Source organism: Stegostoma tigrinum, chromosome 11 (assembly GCF_030684315.1).
Source record: "Stegostoma tigrinum isolate sSteTig4 chromosome 11, sSteTig4.hap1, whole genome shotgun sequence".
Taxonomy (NCBI): Eukaryota; Metazoa; Chordata; class Chondrichthyes; order Orectolobiformes; family Stegostomatidae; genus Stegostoma; species Stegostoma tigrinum.
The window spans coordinates 68957033-68974745 of record NC_081364.1 but is presented as its reverse complement, the minus strand read 5'-3'; the positions used below and the strand labels follow the sequence as shown (position 1 = coordinate 68974745).

The following is a 17713-nucleotide window of genomic DNA, read 5'->3' as shown; positions in this document are numbered from 1 at the left end:
ATCAATTCGGGTAGAACAGTTGAGAACATATACATGGATTTTACGAAGGTTTTCAAAAAGGTCCCTCATGGTATGCTCATCCAGAAGATTAAGAACCATGAGATCCATGGTGACTTGGCCTGCCCATATAAGGCAGATGGTAGCGATGGAAGGCCAACAAAGATAACACAGTATAGGGCTGGAGGAACACAGCAGGCCAGGCAGCATCAACAATGTCAGCTTTCCTGTTCCTCTGATGCTGCCTGACCTGCTGCGTTCCTCCAGCTCCACACTTGGTTAACTCTGATTCCAGCATCTACAGTTCTTGCCGTCTCAGTGGTGGAAAGCTGTTTTTCTGGCTGCAGCTCAGTGACGAGTGGTGTTCCGCATCGATGTGACTTCTGCTGTTTGTGATATATGTAAATGACTTGGTTGCAAATGTAGACGGGGGATTACGAAGTTTGCAGATGATATAAGGACCAGTGGACTTGTGGACAGCATGGAAGGCTGTCAAAGGACACAGCAAGATAAAGACCAATTGCAAACACGAGCGGAGAAATGGCCGATGGAATTTAATCTGGGCAGGCATGAGGTGTTGCATTTTAGGAGACCAAGTGTTAAGGAAAGGGATACACAGTTAATGGCAGGACCCCAAACAGCAGTGATGTCCAGAGGGATCTTGGGGTCCTCGACCATAACTCCCTGACAGTAGGCACACAAGTAGATAGGGCGGTCAAGAAGGCATATCGCATGCTTGCCTTTATTCAGAGGGGAACTCAGTGCAAGAGTCAGGATGTCACATTGCAGCTTTACAAGACTTTGGTGAGACCACACAGAGTATTGCATTCAATTCTGGCCGCCACATTACACTAAGGACGTGCAGGCTTTGGACAGGGTGCAGAAGAGATTTACCAGCATGCTGACTGGAATAGAGGGTATGAACGAGAGGAGGCTGGAAAAACTCTTAGCTTCTACTGCCCCAGAGAAAACGGAGGGCAGGCTTGATGGAAGTCTATCAAATTAGGAGATACATAAATACAGCTAACGGTCAGAAAATTTCTCCCCCGGAGTTGAAGTGTCCACTATTAGGGGGCATGTATTTAAGCTGAGGGGGGGGGGGGTTCAAAAGAGATGTGAGGGGCAAATATTTCACACTGAGCATGTTAAAAGTGTGGAATACATTGCCTGGGGTGGTAGTGGATGCAGATACGATGAAAGCATTTAAAAGGGCCTTTTAGTTAAGTGCACGAATATGCAAGGAATGGAGGACTATGGATCAAGGACAGGCAGAAGGAATTATTTCATTTGTTGTCATGTTTGGCCCAACATGGTGGGCCAAAGGGCACATTCCTGTTGCTGTCGTGTTCCAAGTTTTATGCTCACCTGTGTCATGATTGCAAAAAGTAGGATTGGGAAGAATTTTTGAGAAGCGTTTGTGAACATTATTTCATGGAAGGACAAACGGGATAAGGATTAGGTGACACAGCACAATCAGATCTTGGAGCCCATGATGAATCATAGGGACCTCACAAGCACCAATGATCAGAGGGATCTCAGGATCTTGATGTGCATGCCTGTTGATCCCCCAATGTCATGGACCAGGTCGTTGAAGTGGTTTGGAACGCAGATTGGATACCTGTCTTTATTAGACTTAATATTAAGTGGTAGAGTTTCAGAATAGGCAGGGTATGTACAACACTGTTGGGCCTTACCAACATTAAGTCAACAATGAGAAAATACAGTGAGACTTGGACAACGATCAGGCTTGGCCCGATAAAGGATAAGTTACATTTGCACCATACAAGTGCTAAGCAGCAATCAGCTCCAACAAGAGAGAATATGACCAGATCAAAAAAATTCCATGTCCTTACCCTCACATCATCGTTACATTTATTTTTTTTTAAATGTGCAAGTGCAATCCAAGCCATGCAAGGCTATGGGCCAGGTGTTGGAAATGAGGTCAGAACAATTCAGTGCTTGTCCTTGACTGTCACAGAATCTGTCAGCTTAAGAATGTATTTCTCCTGTATTGTAGACGACTCAGGTGCTTGGCTATCCACTAAACCAAGGTTAACACTGATCTAAAACTAAACTGGGTCAGTGATATAATCAGCAGTAGCCAGGTCCAGAGTGCAAACCACCCTGCTGTGGGACAGAGTAAGGCAAATCCAAGTGAGCGAGTGTGGTTGGAGACTCATTCGTTGGGGGCATAGATTCTGTCGCCACATTTGAGACACCAGGGCCGCGTGTTGCTTCGCCTGGTGCAAGGTCAAGGACATCTCTGAGTGGTTGCAACAAATTCTTCAAGGGGAGGGTGAGCAGCCAGAGGCCACGGTGCACGTTGGTACCAATGACATAGGCAGAAAGAGGGATGACATCCTGCGGACTATGTGCAAGGAGTTAGCAAAGAGGCTGAAAGGCAGGACCGAGAGGGTAATAATTTATGGGTTGCCATGAGTGCCACATCTTAGTGAGCTAAGTCAAAGAAAGATAGGTGAGATGAATGCATGGTTAAGGAGCTGGCACAGGGGGCAGGGTTTCCGGTTCATGGAGAATTGGGACCGTTTCTGAGCAAGGGGTGACCTGTCTAAGAGGGATGGGAGGCAAGACGCTGTAAGCAGGTGAGGACAGAGGGGACAAGTCGTTGTGAGCAGGTCAGGGCTGCGGGGGCAAGTCGCAGTGAGCGGGTCAGGGCTGCGGGGGCCGGACCCCGTGAGCGGGTCAGGGCTGCGGGGGCCGGTCCCCGTGAGCGGGTCAGGGCTGCGGGGGCCGGTCCCCGTGAGCGGGTGAGGGCTGCGGGGGCCGGTCCCCGTGAGCGGGTCAGGGCTGTGGGGGCCGGTCCCCGTGAGCGGGTCAGGGCTGCGGGGGCCGGTCCCCGTGAGCGGGACAGGGCTGCGGGGGCCGGTCCCCGTGAGCGGGACAGGGCTGCGGGGGCCGGTCCCCGTGAGCGGGACAGGGCTGCGGGGGCCGGTCCCCGTGAGCGGGACAGGGCTGCGGGGGCCGGTCCCCGTGAGCGGGAGAGGGCTGCGGGGGCCCAATCCCTGAGAGCGGATCAGGCCTGCGGGGTCGAGTCCCTGTGAGCGGGTCAGGGCTGCGGAGGAGAGTCCCTGTGAGCGGGTCAGGGGGTCCGGGTGCGGGGGCATGACCCTGTGAGCGGTTCAGGGCTGCGGTGGCAAATAGCTGTCCGCGGGTCAGGGGCGCGGGGGAGCCGGTCCCCGTGAGCGGGACAGGGCTCCGGGGGCCGGTCCCCGTGAGCGCGACAGGGCTGCGGGGGGCCAGTCCCTGTGAGCGGGTCAGGGCTGCGGGTGGCCAGTCCGTGTGAGCGGGTCAGGGATGCGAGGGAGAGTCACTGTTAGCGGGTCTGGACTGCAGGGGACCACTCCCTGTGAGCGGGTCAGGGCTGCGGGGGCCAGTCCCTGTCAGCGGGACACGGCTGCAGGGGCAAATCGCTGTCAGCGGGAGAGGGCTGCGGGGGCAAGTCGCTGTCAGCGGGTCAGAGCTGTGGGGGCAAGTCCCTGGGTGCGGGTCAGGGCTGTGAGGGCAAGTCCCTGTCAGCGGGTCAGGGCTGCTGGGGACAGTCCCTGTCAGCGGGTCAGGGTGCGGGGGCAAGACCCTGTGAGCGGTTCAGGGCTGTGGTGGCAAATAGCTGTCAGTGGGTCAGGGCTGGGGGGCCAGTCCCTGTGAGCGGGTCAGGGCTGGGGGGGTCAGTCCCTGTGAGCGGGTCAGGGCTGCAGGGGCAACTGGCTCTGAGTGCGTCAGGAGTGAGGGCGCAAGTCGCCGTGAGCGAGTCAGGACGGAAAGGGCAAGTCGCCGTGGACGGGTGAAGACTGCAGGGGCAAGAGGCTGAGGGGGTCAGGACAGCTGGGGGCGGGTAATGACAGAGGAGGCAAGTTGCTGTCAGTTGCTAAGTACTGCAGGGGCAAGTGGCTGTGTGCGGGTGAGGACGGAGGGGGCAAGTGGCGGTGAGGAGGACGGGGTGGCGGAGGGTGGGGGGAATAGGAGGTGGAGCAGGAGGGTGGGGGAAACGAGGAGTAGGAGGAAGGGTATGGTCAAAGGAGGGGGGGTTGGGGGGGAAGGAGCAGGGTGGGTGGAGTGGAGGAGGAGGAGGAGGATGTGGGGAGTGGAGGAGGAGGAGGAGGAGGATGTGGGGAGTGGAGGAGGAGGAGGAGGATGTGGGGAGTGGAGGAGGAGGAGGAGGAGGAGGATGGGGGGAGTGGAGGAGGAGGAGGGTGGGGGGAGTGGAGGAAGAGGAAGTGGAGGAAGAGGAGGAGGAGGAGGAGGAGGAGGAGGAGGGGGAGTGGAGGAGGAGGAGGAGTGGAGGAGGAGTGGAGGAGGAGGAGGAGGAGGGGGAGTGGAGGAGGAGGAGGAGGAGGGAGAGGGAGAGGGTGAGGAGGAGGGTGGTCGGGGGGAGGAGGAGGCGGTGGGGGAGAGATAATGGGAACTGCAGATGCTGGAGAATCCAGTTTAACAAAGTGTGGAGCTGGATGAACACAACAGGCCAAGCAGCATCTCAGGAGCACAAAAGCTGACGTTTCGGGCCCAGACCCTCGATCACAGACGGGGATGGGGTGGGGGAACTGGAATAAATAGGGAGAGAGGGGGAGGCGGACCGAAGATGGAGAGAAAACAAGCTTCAAAATCTCCCCTTCCCCCACTGCATCCCAAAACCAGCTCAGCTCATCCCCTCCCCCCACTGCATCCCAAAACCAGCTCAGCTCGTCCCCTCCCCCCACTGCATCCCAAAACCAGCTCAGCTCCTCCCCTCCCCCCACTGCATCCCAAACCTCTTCTTCCTCTCACCCATCCCTCTGTCCCACCTCAAGCCACACCTCCATTTCCTACCTCTACCTCATCCTGCCTCCTTGACCTATCCATCTTCCCTGGACTGACCTATCCTCACCCGACCTCACCTATACTCTCCTCAATACCTATCTTGTTTTCTCTCCTTCTTCGGTCCGCCTCTCCCTCTCTCCCTATTTATTCCAGTTCCCTCTCCCCATCCCCGTCTCTGAAGAAGGGTCTAGGCCCGAAACGTCAGCTTTTTGCTCCTGAGATGCTGCTTGGCCTGCTGTGTTCATCCAGCTCCACACTTTGTTCACATGGATTCTCCAGCATCTGCAGTTCCCCATACCTCTCCTCCTCCTCGTCCTCAACTCCTCCATTGCCCCCCAGCCCACTCCTCCTCCTTCCACCCCAACCTCCTCCTGCTCCGTGATAACAAAGGAGGAGCAAGAGGAGAGTTGGGGGGGAAGGAGGAGGAGGGTGGTAGGGGGGGGAAGGAGGGGGGTTGGGGCGGAAAGGAGGAGGAGGGGGGTTGGGGGAATGAGGAGGAGGGGGGTGGGGGGTGGAAGGAGGAGGGTAGGGGGTGGATGGAGGAGGAGGGTAGGGGGTGGAAGGAGGAGGAGGGTCGGGGAAAAGGGTGTTGGGGGGGAAAGTAGGAGCATTGGGGGGAGAAGGGAAGAGGAGGGTGGGGGGAAAGGAGGAGAAGGGTGGGGGAAAGGAGGAGGAGGGTGGGGGCTGGAAGGAGGAGGAGGGTAGGGGCTGGAAGGAGGAGGAGGGTAGGGGCTGGAAGGAGGAGGAGGGTAGGGGCTGGAAGGTGGAAGAGGGTGGGGGGGTGGAAGGAGGAGGAGGGTGGAGGGGAGGAAGAGGAGGGTGGTGAGGGAGGAGGTGGAGGGTGGGGGCAAAGGAGGTTGTGGAGAAGGGTGGTGGGGAAAGGAAGAGGAGGGAGGGGGGGTGGAAGGAGGAGGAGGGTGGGGGGGTGGAAGGAGGAGGAGGGTGGGGGGGTGGAAGGAGGAAGAGGGTGGGGGGGTGGAAGGAGGAAGAGGGTGGGGGGGTGGAAGGAGGAGGAGGGTGGGGGGGTGGAAGGAGGAGGAGGGTGGGGGGGTGGAAGGAGGGGGGGGAGTCGGGGGTGGAAGGAGGGGGGGGAGTCGGGGGTGGAAGAAGGAGGGGGGAGTCGGGGGTGGAAGAAGGAGGGGGGTTGGGGGGAGGAAGAGGAGGGTGGGGGGGGAAGGAGGAGGAGGGTGGTGAGGGGGCAGGAGGAGGGTGGGGGCAAAGGAGGTTGTGGAGGAGGGTGGTGGGGAAGGAAGAGGAGGTTGGGGGGTGGAAGGAGGAGGAGGGTGGGGGGGTGGAAGGAGGAGGATGATAGGGGGTGGAAGGTGGAAGAGGGGTGGGGGGGTGGAAGGAGGAGGAGGGAGCGGGGGTGGAAGGAGGAGGGTGTTGGGGGGGGAATGAAGAGGAGTGTGGGGGGGGGCGGATGCAGGAAGAGGGTCGGGTGGGAGGAGGAGGAGGAGGAGGGTGGGGTGTTTGAGAGTGGGTCAGGTCTGCAGGGCCAGTCGCTGTGAGCAGGTCAGGACCGAGGGGCAAGACGCTGTGAGGTCAGGACAGAGGAGGCAAGTCGCTGTGAGCGGGTCGGGACAGAGGAGGCAAGTCGCTGTGAGCGGGTCGAGACAGCGGGGGCAAGTCCCCCGTGAGCGGGTCAGGGCTGCGGGGGCCGGTCCCCGTGAGCGGGTCAGGGCTGCGGGGGCCGGTCCCGTGAGCGGGTCAGGGCTGCGGGGGCCGGTCCCCGTGAGCGGGTCAGGGCTGCGGGGGCCGGTCCCCGTGAGCGGGTCAGGGCTGCGGGGGCCGGTCCCGTGAGCGGGTCAGGGCTGCGGGGGCCGGTCCCCGTGAGCGGGTCAGGGCTGCGGGGGCCGGTCCCCGTGAGCGGGTCAGGGCTGCGGGGGCCGGTCCCCGTGAGCGGGTCAGGGCTGCGGGGGCCGGTCCCCGTGAGCGGGTCAGGGCTGCGGGGGCCGGTCCCCGTGAGCGGGTCAGGGCTGCGGGGGCCGGTCCCCGTGAGCGGGTCAGGGCTGCGGGGGCCGGTCCCCGTGAGCGGGTCAGGGCTGCGGGGGCCGGTCCCCGTGAGCGGGTCAGGGCTGCGGGGGCCGGTCCCGTGAGCGGGTCAGGGCTGCGGGGGGCCGGTCCCCGTGAGCGGGTCAGGGCTGCGGGGGCCGGTCCCCGTGAGCGGGTCAGGGCTGCGGGGGCCGGTCCCCGTGAGCGGGTCAGGGCTGCGGGGGCCGGTCCCCGTGAGCGGGTCAGGGCTGCGGGGGCCGGTCCCCGTGAGCGGGTCAGGGCTGCGGGGGCCGTCCCCGTGAGCGGGTCAGGGCTGCGGGGGCCGGTCCCCGTGAGCGGGTCAGGGCTGCGGGGGCCGGTCCCCGTGAGCGGGTCAGGGCTGCGGGGGCCGGTCCCCCGTGAGCGGGTCAGGGCTGCGGGGGCCGGTCCCCGTGAGCGGGTCAGGGCTGCGGGGGCCGGTCCCCGTGAGCGGGTCAGGGCTGCGGGGGCCGGTCCCCGTGAGCGGGTCAGGGCTGCGGGGGCCGGTCCCCGTGAGCGGGTCAGGGCTGCGGGGGGCCGGTCCCCCGTGAGCGGGTCAGGGCTGCGGGGGCCGGTCCCCGTGAGCGGGTCAGGGCTGCGGGGGGCCGGTCCCCGTGAGCGGGTCAGGGCTGCGGGGGCCGGTCCCGTGAGCGGGTCAGGGCTGCGGGGGCCGGTCCCCGTGAGCGGGTCAGGGCTGCGGGGGCCGGTCCCGTGAGCGGGTCAGGGCTGCGGGGGGCGGTCCCCGTGAGCGGGTCAGGGCTGCGGGGGCCGGTCCCCCGTGAGCGGGTCAGGGCTGCGGGGGCCGGTCCCCGTGAGCGGGTCAGGGCTGCGGGGGGCCGGTCCCCGTGAGCGGGTCAGGGCTGCGGGGGCCGGTCCCCGTGAGCGGGTCAGGGCTGCGGGGGCCGGTCCCCGTGAGCGGGTCAGGGCTGCGGGGGCCGGTCCCCGTGAGCGGGTCAGGGCTGCGGGGGCCGGTCCCCGTGAGCGGGTCAGGGCTGCGGGGGCCGGTCCCCGTGAGCGGGTCAGGGCTGCGGGGGCCGGTCCCCGTGAGCGGGTCAGGGCTGCGGGGGCCGGTCCCCGTGAGCGGGTCAGGGCTGCGGGGGGCCGGTCCCCGTGAGCGGGTCAGGGGCTGCGGGGGCCGGTCCCCGTGAGCGGGTCAGGGCTGCGGGGGCCGGTCCCGTGAGCGGGTCAGGGCTGCGGGGGCCGGTCCCCGTGAGCGGGTCAGGGCTGCGGGGGCCGGTCCCGTGAGCGGGTCAGGGCTGCGGGGGCGGTCCCCGTGAGCGGGTCAGGGCTGCGGGGGCCGGTCCCCGTGAGCGGGTCAGGGCTGCGGGGGCCGGTCCCCGTGAGCGGGTCAGGGCTGCTGGGGGCCGGTCCCCGTGAGCGGGTCAGGGCTGCGGGGGGCCGGTCCCCGTGAGCGGGGTCAGGGCTGCGGGGGCCGGTCCCCCGTGAGCGGGTCAGGGCTGCGGGGGCCGGTCCCCGTGAGCGGGTCAGGCTGCGGGGGGCCGGTCCCCGTGAGCGGGTCAGGGCTGCGGGGGCCGGTCCCCGTGAGCGGGTCAGGGCTGCGGGGGCCGGTCCCCGTGAGCGGGTCAGGGCTGCGGGGGCCGGTCCCCGTGAGCGGGTCAGGGCTGCGGGGGCCGGTCCCCGTGAGCGGGTCAGGGCTGCGGGGGCCCGGTCCCCCGTGAGCGGGTCAGGGCTGCGGGGGCCGGTCCCCGTGAGCGGGTCAGGGCTGCGGGGGCCGGTCCCCGTGAGCGGGTCAGGGCTGCGGGGGCCGGTCTCCGTGAGCGGGTCAGGGCTGCGGGGGCCGGTCCCCGTGAGCGGGTCAGGGCTGCGGGGGCCGGTCCCGTGAGCGGGTCAGGGCTGCGGGGGCCGGTCCCCGTGAGCGGGTCAGGGCTGCGGGGGCCGGTCCCGTGAGCGGGTCAGGGCTGCGGGGGCCGGTTCCCCGTGAGCGGGTCAGGGCTGCGGGGGGCCGGTCCCCGTGAGCGGGTCAGGGCTGCGGGGGCCGGTCCCCGTGAGCGGGTCAGGGCTGCGGGGGCCGGTCCCCGTGAGCGGGTCAGGGCTGCGGGGTGCCGGTCCCCGTGAGCGGGTCAGGGCTGCGGGGGCCGGTCCCCGTGAGCGGGTCAGGGCTGCGGGGGCCGGTCCCCGTGAGCGGGTCAGGGCTGCGGGGGCCGGTCCCCGTGAGCGGGTCAGGGCTGCGGGGGGCCGGTCCCCGTGAGCGGGTCAGGGCTGCGGGGGCCGGTCCCCGTGAGCGGGTCAGGGCTGCGGGGGCCGGTCCCCGTGAGCGGGGTCAGGGCTGCGGGGGCCGGTCCCCGTGAGCGGGTCAGGGCTGCGGGGGCCGGTCCCCGTGAGCGGGTCAGGGCTGCGGGGGCCGGTCCCCCGTGAGCGGGTCAGGGCTGCGGGGGCCGGTCCCCGTGAGCGGGTCAGGGCTGCGGGGGCCGGTCCCCGTGAGCGGGTCAGGGCTGCGGGGGCCGGTCCCCGTGAGCGGGTCAGGGCTGCGGGGGCCGGTCCCCGTGAGCGGGTCAGGGCTGCGGGGGCCGGTCCCCGTGAGCGGGTCAGGGCTGCGGGGGCCGGTCCCCGTGAGCGGGTCAGGGCTGCGGGGGCCGGGTCCCCGTGAGCGGGTCAGGGCTGCGGGGGCCGGTCCCCGTGAGCGGGTCAGGGCTGCGGGGGCCGGTCCCCGTGAGCGGGTCAGGGCTGCGGGGGACGGTCCCCGTGAGCGGGTCAGGGCTGCGGGGGGACCGGTCCCCGTGAGCGGGTCAGGGCTGCGGGGGGACGGTCCCCGTGAGCGGGTCAGGGCTGCGGGGGACGGTCCCCCGTGAGCGGGTCAGGGCTGCGGGGGACGGTCCCCGTGAGCGGGTCAGGGCTGCGGGGGACGGTCCCCGTGAGCGGGTCAGGGCTGCGGGGGACGGTCCCCGTGAGCGGGTCAGGGCTGCGGGGGACGGTCCCCGTGAGCGGGTCAGGGCTGCGGGGGACGGTCCCCGTGAGCGGGTCAGGGCTGCGGGGGACGGTCCCCGTGAGCGGGTCAGGGCTGCGGGGGACGGTCCCCGTGAGCGGGTCAGGGCTGCGGGGGACGGTCCCGTGAGCGGCTGAGGGCTGCGGGGACGGTCCCCGGGTGAGCGGGTCAGGGCTGCGGGGGACGGTCCCCGTGAGCGGCTGAGGGCTGCGGGGACGGTCCCCGTGAGCGGGTCAGGGCTGCGGGGGACGGTCCGCCGTGAGCGGGTCAGGGCTGCGGGGGACGGTCCCCCGTGAGCGGGTCAGGGCTGCGGGGGACGGTCCCCGTGAGCGGGTCAGGGCTGCGGGGGACGGTCCCCGTGAGCGGCTCGAGGGCTGCGGGGGACGGTCCCCGTGAGCGGGTCAGGGCTGCGGGGGACGGTCCCCGTGAGCGGGTCAGGGCTGCGGGGGACGGTCCCCGTGAGCGGGTCAGGGCTGCGGGGGGACGGTCCCCGTGAGCGGGTCAGGGCTGCGGGGGACGGTCCCCGTGAGCGGGTCAGGGCTGCGGGGGACGGTCCCGTGAGCGGGTCAGGGCTGCGGGGACGGTCCCCGTGAGCGGGTCAGGGCTGCGGGGGACGGTCCCCGTGAGCGGGTCAGGGCTGCGGGGGACGGTCCCCGTGAGCGGGTCAGGGCTGCGGGGGACGGTCCCCGTGAGCGGGTCAGGGCTGCGGGGGACGGTCCCCCGTGAGCGGGTCAGGGCTGCGGGGGACGGTCCCCGTGAGCGGGTCGGGGCTGCGGAGCCCAAGCCCCGTGAGCGGGTCGGGGCTGCGGGGGCCGGTCCCCGTGAGCGGGTCGGGGCTGCGGGGGCCGGTCCCCCGTGAGCGGGTCGGGGCTGCGGGGGAGACGGTCCCCGTGAGCTGGTCGGGGCTGCGGGGGCGGTCCCCGTGAGCGGGTCGGGGCTGCGGGGGCCGGTCCCCGTGAGCGGGTCGGGGCTGCGAGGGCCGGTCCCCGTGAGCGGGTCGGGGCTGCGGGGGAGACGGTACCCGTGAGCGGGGTCGGAGCTGCGGGGGCCGGTCCCCGTGAGCGGGTCGGGGCTACGGGGGGAGACGGTCCCCTTGAACGGGAGGGGGCTGGGGGGAGCCGGTCCCCGTGAGCGGGTCGGGGCTGCGGAGCCCAAGCCCCGTGAGCGGGACGGGGCTGCGGGGGCCGGTCGCCGTGAGCGGGTCGGGGCTGCGGGGGCCGGTCCCCGTGAGCGGGTCGGGGCTGCAGGGGCCGGTCCCCGCGTGCGGGTCGGGGCTGCGGGGAGACGGTCCCCTTGAACGGGAGGGGGCTGGGGGGAGCCGGTCCCCGGGAGCCGGTCGGGGCTGCGGAGCCCAAGCCCCGTTAGCGGGACGGGGCTGCGGGGGCCGGTCGCCGTGAGCGGGTCGGGGCTGCGGGGGCCGGTCCCCGTGAGCGGGTCGGGGCTGCGGGGGAGACGGTCCCCGTGAACGGGTCGGGGCTGCGAGGGCCGGTCCCCGTGAACGGGTCGGGGCTGCGGGGGCCGGTCCCCGTCAGCGTGACGGGCTGCGGGGGCCGGTCCCCGTGAGCGGGTCGGGGCTGCGGGGGCCGGTCCCCGTGAGCGGGTCGGGGCTGCGGGGGCCGGTCCCCGTCAGCGTGACGGGGCTGCGGGAGCCGGTCCGGGCTGCGGGGGCAAATCGCCGTGAGCGGGTCAGGGGTGCGGTGGCAATTCGCCGTCAGCGGGTTGGGGCTGCGGGGGCCTGTCCCCGTGAGCGGGACGGGGCTGCGGGGGAGACGGTCCCCCGTGAGCGGGTCGGGGCTGCGGGGGGAGACGGTCCCCGTGAGCGGGACGGCGCTGCGGGGGCCGGTCCCCGTGAGCGGGACGGGGCTGCGGGGGCCGGACCCCGTGAGCGGGACGGGGCTGCGGGGGAGACGGTCCCCGTGAACGGGTCGGGGCTGCGGGGGCCGGTCCGCGTGAGCGGGTCGGGGCTGCGGGGGCCGGTCCCCGTGAGCGGGTCGGGGCTGCGGGGGCCGGTCCCCGTGAGCGGGTCGGGGGCTGCGGGGGCCGGTCCCCGTGAGCGGGTCGGGGGCTGCGGGGGAGACGGTCCCCTTGAACGGGAGGGGGCTGGGAGGGAGCCGGTCCCCGTGAGCGGGTCGGGGCTGCGGAGCCCAAGCCCCGTGAGCGGGACGGGTGCTGCGGGGGCCGGTCCGCGTGAGCGGGTCGGGGCTGCGGGGGAGACGGTCCCCCGTGAACGGGTCGCGGCTGCGGGGGAGACGGTCCCCTTGAACGGGAGGGGGCTGGGGGGAGCCGGTCCCCGTGAGCGGGTCGGGGCTGCGGGGGCCGGTCCCCGTGAGCGGGTCGGGGCTGCGGGGGAGACGGTCCCCGTGAGCGGGTCGGGGCTGCGGGGGAGACGGTCCCCGTGAACGGGTCGGGGCTGCGGGGGCCGGTCCCCGTCAGCGTGACGGGGCTGCGAGGGCCAGTCCCCGTGAGCGGGTCGGGGGCTGCGGGGGAGACGGTACCCGTGAGCGGGTCGGAGCTGCGGGGGCCGGTCCCCGTCAGCGTGACGGGGCTGCGGGGGCCGGTCCCCGTGAGCGGGTCGGGGCTGCGGGGGAGACGGTCCCCGTGAACAGGTCGGGGCTGCGGGGGCCGGTCCCCGTCAGCGTGACGGGGCTGCGGGGGCCGGTCCCCGTGAGCGGGTCGGGGCTGCAGGGGAGACGGTCCCCGTGAGCGGGTCGGGGCTGCGGGGGGCCGGTCCCCGTCAGCGGGTCGGGGCTGCGGGGAGACGGTCCCCGTGAGCGGGTCGGGGCTGCGGGGGCCGGTCCCCGTCAGCGGGGTCGGGGCTGCGGGGGAGACGGTCCCCGTGAACGGGTCGGGCTGCGGGGGCCGGTCCCCGTCAGCGGGTCGGGGCTGCGGGGCCCAAGCCCCGTGAGCGTGACGGGGCTGCGGGGGCAAATCGCCGTAAGCGGGTCAGGGGTGCGGTGGCAATTCGCCGTCAGCGGTCGGGGCTGCGGGGGCCGGTCCCCGTGAGCGGGTCGGGGCTGCGGGGGGCCGGTCCCCGTGAGCGGGTCGGGGCTGCGGGGGCCGGTCCCCGTGAGCGGGTCGGGGCTGCGGGGGCCGGTCCCCGTGAGCGGGTCGGGGCTGCGGGGGCCGGTCCCCGTGAGCGGGTCGGGGCTGCGGGGGCCGGTCCCCGTGAGCGGGTCGGGGGCTGCGGGGGCCAGGTCCCCGTGAGCGGGTCGGGGCTGCGGGGGGCCGGTCCCCGTGAGCGGGTCGGGGCTGCGGGGGCCGGTCCCCGTGAGCGGGTCGGGGCTGCGGGGCCGGTCCCCGTGAGCGGGTCGGGGCTGCGGGGGCCGGTCCCCGTGAGCGGGTCGGGGCTGCGGGGGCCGGTCCCCGTGAGCGGGTCGGGGCTGCGGGGGCCGGTCCCCGTGAGCGGGTCGGGGCTGCGGGGGCCGGTCCCCGTGAGCGGGGTCGGGGCTGCGGGGGCCGGTCCCCGTGAGCGGGTCGGGGCTGCGGGGGCCGGTCCCCGTGAGCGGGTCGGGGCTGCGGGGGCCGGTCCCCGTGAGCGGGTCGGGGGCTGCGGGGGCCGGTCCCCGTGAGCGGGTCGGGGCTGCGGGGGCCGGTCCCCGTGAGCGGGTGGGGCTGCGGGGGCCGGTCCCCGTGAGCGGGTCGGGGCTGCGGGGCCGGTCCCCGTGAGCGGGTCGGGGCTGCGGGGGCCGGACCCCCCGTGAGCGGGACGGGGCTGCGGGGGAGACGGTCCACGTGAACGGGTCGGGGCTGCGGGGGCCGGTCCCCGTCAGCGTGACGGGGCTGCGGGAGCCGGTCCGGGCTGCGGGGGCAAATCGCCGTGAGCGGGTCAGGGGTGCGGTGGCAATTCGCCGTCAGCGGGTCGGGGGCTTGCAGGGGCCTGTCCCCGTGAGCGGGACGGGGCTGCGGGGGAGACGGTCCCCGTGAGCGGGTCGGGGCTGCGGGGGAGACGGTCCCCGTGAGCGGGACGGCGCTGCGGGGGCCGGTCCCCGTGAGCGGGACGGGGCTGCGGGGGCCGGGACCCCGTGAGCGGGACGGGGCTGCGGGGGAGACGGTCCCCGTGAACGGGTCGGGGCTGCGGGGACCGGTCCCCGTCAGCGTGACGGGGCTGCGGGGGCAAATCGCAGTGAGCGGGTCGGGGCTGCGGGGGCCGGTCCCCGTGAGCGGGTCGGGGCTGCGGGGGCCGGTCCCCGTGAGCGGGTCGGGGCTGCGGGGGCCGGTCCCCGTGAGCGGGTCGGGGCTGCGGGGGCCGGTCCCCGTGAGCGGGTCGGGGCTGCGGGGGCCGGTCCCCGTGAGCGGGTCGGGGCTGCGGGGGCCGGTCCCCCGTGAGCGGGTCGGGGCTGCGGGGGCCGGTCCCCGTGAGCGGGACGGGGCTGCGGGGGGCCGGACCCCGTGAGCGGGACGGGGCTGCGGGGGAGACGGTCCCACGTGAACGGTTCGGGGCTGCGGGGGCCGGTCCCCGTCAGCGTGACGGGGCTGCGGGGGCCGGTCCCCGTGAGCCGGTCCGGGCTGCGGGGGCAAATCGCCGTGAGCGGTCAGGGGTGCGGTGGCAATTCGCCGTCAGCGGGTCAGGGCTGCGGGGGCCTGTCCCCGTGAGCGGGACGGGGCTGCGGGGGCCGGTCCCCGTGAGCGGGACGGGGCTGCGGGGGCCGGTCCCCGTGAGCGGGACGGGGCTGCGGGGGCCGGTCCCCGTGAGCGGGTCGGGGCTGCGGGGGCCGGTCCCCGTGAGCGGGTCGGGGCTGCGGGGGCCGGTCCCCGTGAGCGGGTCGGGGCTGCGGGGGCCGGTCCCCGTGAGCGGGTCGGGGCTGCGGGGGCCGGTCCCCGTGAGCGGGTCGGGGCTGCGGGGCCGGTCCCCGTGAGCGGGTCGGGGCTGCGGGGGCCGGTCCCCGTGAGCGGGTCGGGGCTGCGGGGGGCCGGTCCCCGTGAGCGGGTCGGGGCTGCGGGGGCCGGTCCCCGTGAGCGGGTCGGGGCTGCGGGGGCCGGTCCCCGTGAGCGGGTCGGGGCTGCGGGGGAGACGGTCCCCGTGAGCGGGTCGGGGCTGCGGGGGAGACGGTCCCCGTGAACGGGTCGGGGCTGCGGGGGCCGGTCCCCGTCAGCGTGACGGGGCTGCGAGGGCCGGTCCCCGTGAGCGGGTCGGGGGCTGCGGGGGAGACGGTACCCGTGAGCGGGTCGGAGCTGCGGGGGGCCGGTCCCCGTCAGCGTGACGGGGCTGCGGGGGCCGTCCCCGTGAGCGGGTCGGGGCTGCGGGGGAGACGGTCCCCGTGAACGGGTCGGGGCTGCGGGGGCCGGTCCCCGTCAGCGTGACGGGGCTGCGGGGGCCGGTCCCCGTGAGCGGGTCGGGGCTGCAGGGGAGACGGTCCCCGTGAGCGGGTCGGGGCTGCGGGGGCCGGTCCCCGTCAGCGGGTCGGGGCTGCGGGGGAGACGGTCCCCCGTGAGCGGGTCGGGGCTGCGGGGGCCGGTCCCCGTCAGCGGGTCGGGGCTGCGGGGGAGACGGTCCCCGTGAACGGGTCGGGGCTGCGGGGGCCGGTCCCCGTCAGCGGGTCGGGGCTGCGGGGCCCAAGCCCCGTGAGCGTGACGGGGCTGCGGGGGCAAATCGCCGTAAGCGGGTCAGGGGTGCGGTGGCAATTCGCCGTCAGCGGGTCGGGGCTGCGGGGGCCGGTCCCCGTGAGCGGGTCGGGGCTGCGGGGGCCGGTCCCCGTGAGCGGGTCGGGGCTGCGGGGGCCGGTCCCCGTGAGCGGGTCGGGCTGCGGGGGCCGGTCCCCGTGAGCGGGTCGGGGCTGCGGGGGCCGGTCCCCGTGAGCGGGTCGGGGCTGCGGGGGCCGGTCCCCGTGAGCGGGTCGGGGCTGCGGGGGCCGGTCCCCGTGAGCGGGTCGGGGCTGCGGGGGCCGGTCCCCGTGAGCGGGTCGGGGCTGCGGGGGCCGGTCCCCGTGAGCGGGTCGGGGCTGCGGGGGCCGGTCCCCGTGAGCGGGTCGGGGCTGCGGGGGCCGGTCCCCGTGAGCGGGTCGGGGCTGCGGGGGCCGGTCCCCGTGAGCGGGTCGGGGCTGCGGGGGCCGGTCCCCGTGAGCGGGTCGGGGCTGCGGGGGCCGGTCCCCGTGAGCGGGTCGGGGCTGCGGGGGCCGGTCCCCGTGAGCGGGTCGGGGCTGCGGGGGCCGGTCCCCGTGAGCGGGTCGGGGCTGCGGGGGCCGGTCCCCGTGAGCGGGTCGGGGCTGCGGGGGCCGGTCCCCGTGAGCGGGTCGGGGCTGCGGGGGCCGGTCCCCCGTTGAGCGGGTCGGGGCTGCGGGGGCCGGTCCCCGTGAGCGGGTCGGGGCTGCGGGGGCCGGTCCCCGTGAGCGGGTCGGGGCTGCGGGGGCCGGACCCCGTGAGCGGGACGGGGCTGCGGGGGAGACGGTCCACGTGAACGGGTCGGGGCTGCGGGGGCCGGTCCCCGTCAGCGTGACGGGGCTGCGGGAGCCGGTCCGGGCTGCGGGGGCAAATCGCCGTGAGCGGGTCAGGGGTGCGGTGGCAATTCGCCGTCAGCGGGTCGGGGCTGCGGGGGCCTGTCCCCGTGAGCGGGACGGGGCTGCGGGGGAGACGGTCCCCGTGAGCGGGTCGGGGCTGCGGGGGAGACGGTCCCCGTGAGCGGGGACGGCGCTGCGGGGGCCGGTCCCCGTGAGCGGGACGGGGCTGCGGGGGGCCGGACCCCGTGAGCGGGACGGGGCTGCGGGGGAGACGGTCCCCGTGAACGGGTCGGGGCTGCGGGGACCGGTCCCCGTCAGCGTGACGGGGCTGCGGGGGCAAATCGCAGTGAGCGGGGTCAGGGGTGCGGTGGCAATTCGCCGTCAGCGGGTCGGGGCTGCGGGGGCCCGTCCCCGTGAGCGGGACGGGGCTGCGGGGGCCGGTCCCCGTGAGCGGGGTCGGGGCTGCGGGGGCCGGTCCCCGTGAGCGGGTCGGGGCTGCGGGGGCCGTCCCCGTGAGCGGGTCGGGGCTGCGGGGGCCGGTCCCCGTGAGCGGGTCGGGGGCTGCGGGGGCCGGTCCCCGTGAGCGGGTCGGGGCTGCGGGGGCCGGTCCCCGTGAGCGGGTCGGGGCTGCGGGGGCCGGTCCCCGTGAGCGGGTCGGGGCTGCGGGGGCCGGTCCCCGTGAGCGGGTCGGGGCTGCGGGGGCCGGTCCCCGTGAGCGGGTCGGGGCTGCGGGGGCCGGTCCCCCGTGAGCGGGTCGGGGCTGCGGGGGCCGGTCCCCGTGAGCGGGTCGGGGCTGCGGGGGCCGGTCCCCGTGAGCGGGTCGGGGCTGCGGGGGCCGGTCCCCGTGAGCGGGGTCGGGGCTGCGGGGGCCGGTCCCCGTGAGCGGGTCGGGGCTGCGGGGGCCGGTCCCCGTGAGCGGGACGGGGCTGCGGGGGCCGGACCCCGTGCGCGGGACGGGGCTGCGGGGGAGACGGTCCACGTGAACGGTTCGGGGCTGCGGGGGCCGGTCCCCGTCAGCGTGACGGGGCTGCGGGGGCCGGTCCCCGTGAGCCGGTCCGGGCTGCGGGGGGCAAATCGCCGTGAGCGGGTCAGGGGTGCGGTGGCAATTCGCCGTCAGCGGGTCAGGGCTGCGGGGGGCCTGTCCCCGTGAGCGGGACGGGGCTGCGGGGGCCGGTCCCCGTGAGCGGGTCGGGGCTGCGGGGGCCGGTCCCCGTGAGCGGGTCGGGGCTGCGGGGGCCGGTCCCCGTGAGCGGGTCGGGGCTGCGGGGGCCGGTCCCCGTGAGCGGGTCGGGGCTGCGGGGGAGACGGTCCCCGTGAACGGGTCGGGGCTGCGGGGGCCGGTCCCCGTCAGCGGGTCGGGGCTGCGGGGGGCAGGTCCCCGTGAGCGGGACGGGGCTGCGGGGGCCGGACCCCGTGAGCGGGACGGGGCTGCGGGGGCCGGACCCCGTGAGCGGGACGGGGGCTGCGGGGGCCGGGACCCCGTGAGCGGGACGGGGCTGCGGTGGCAATTCGC

General features: G+C 73.1%; 1 protein-coding gene across 1 annotated transcript in view; it reads right to left on the bottom strand.

The window, feature by feature from the left end:
- The window catches only part of LOC132210215 (complement C4-like), a 243164-nt gene that overhangs the window by 76525 nt on the left and 148926 nt on the right, over window positions 1–17713 (bottom strand). The window lies entirely within an intron of this gene.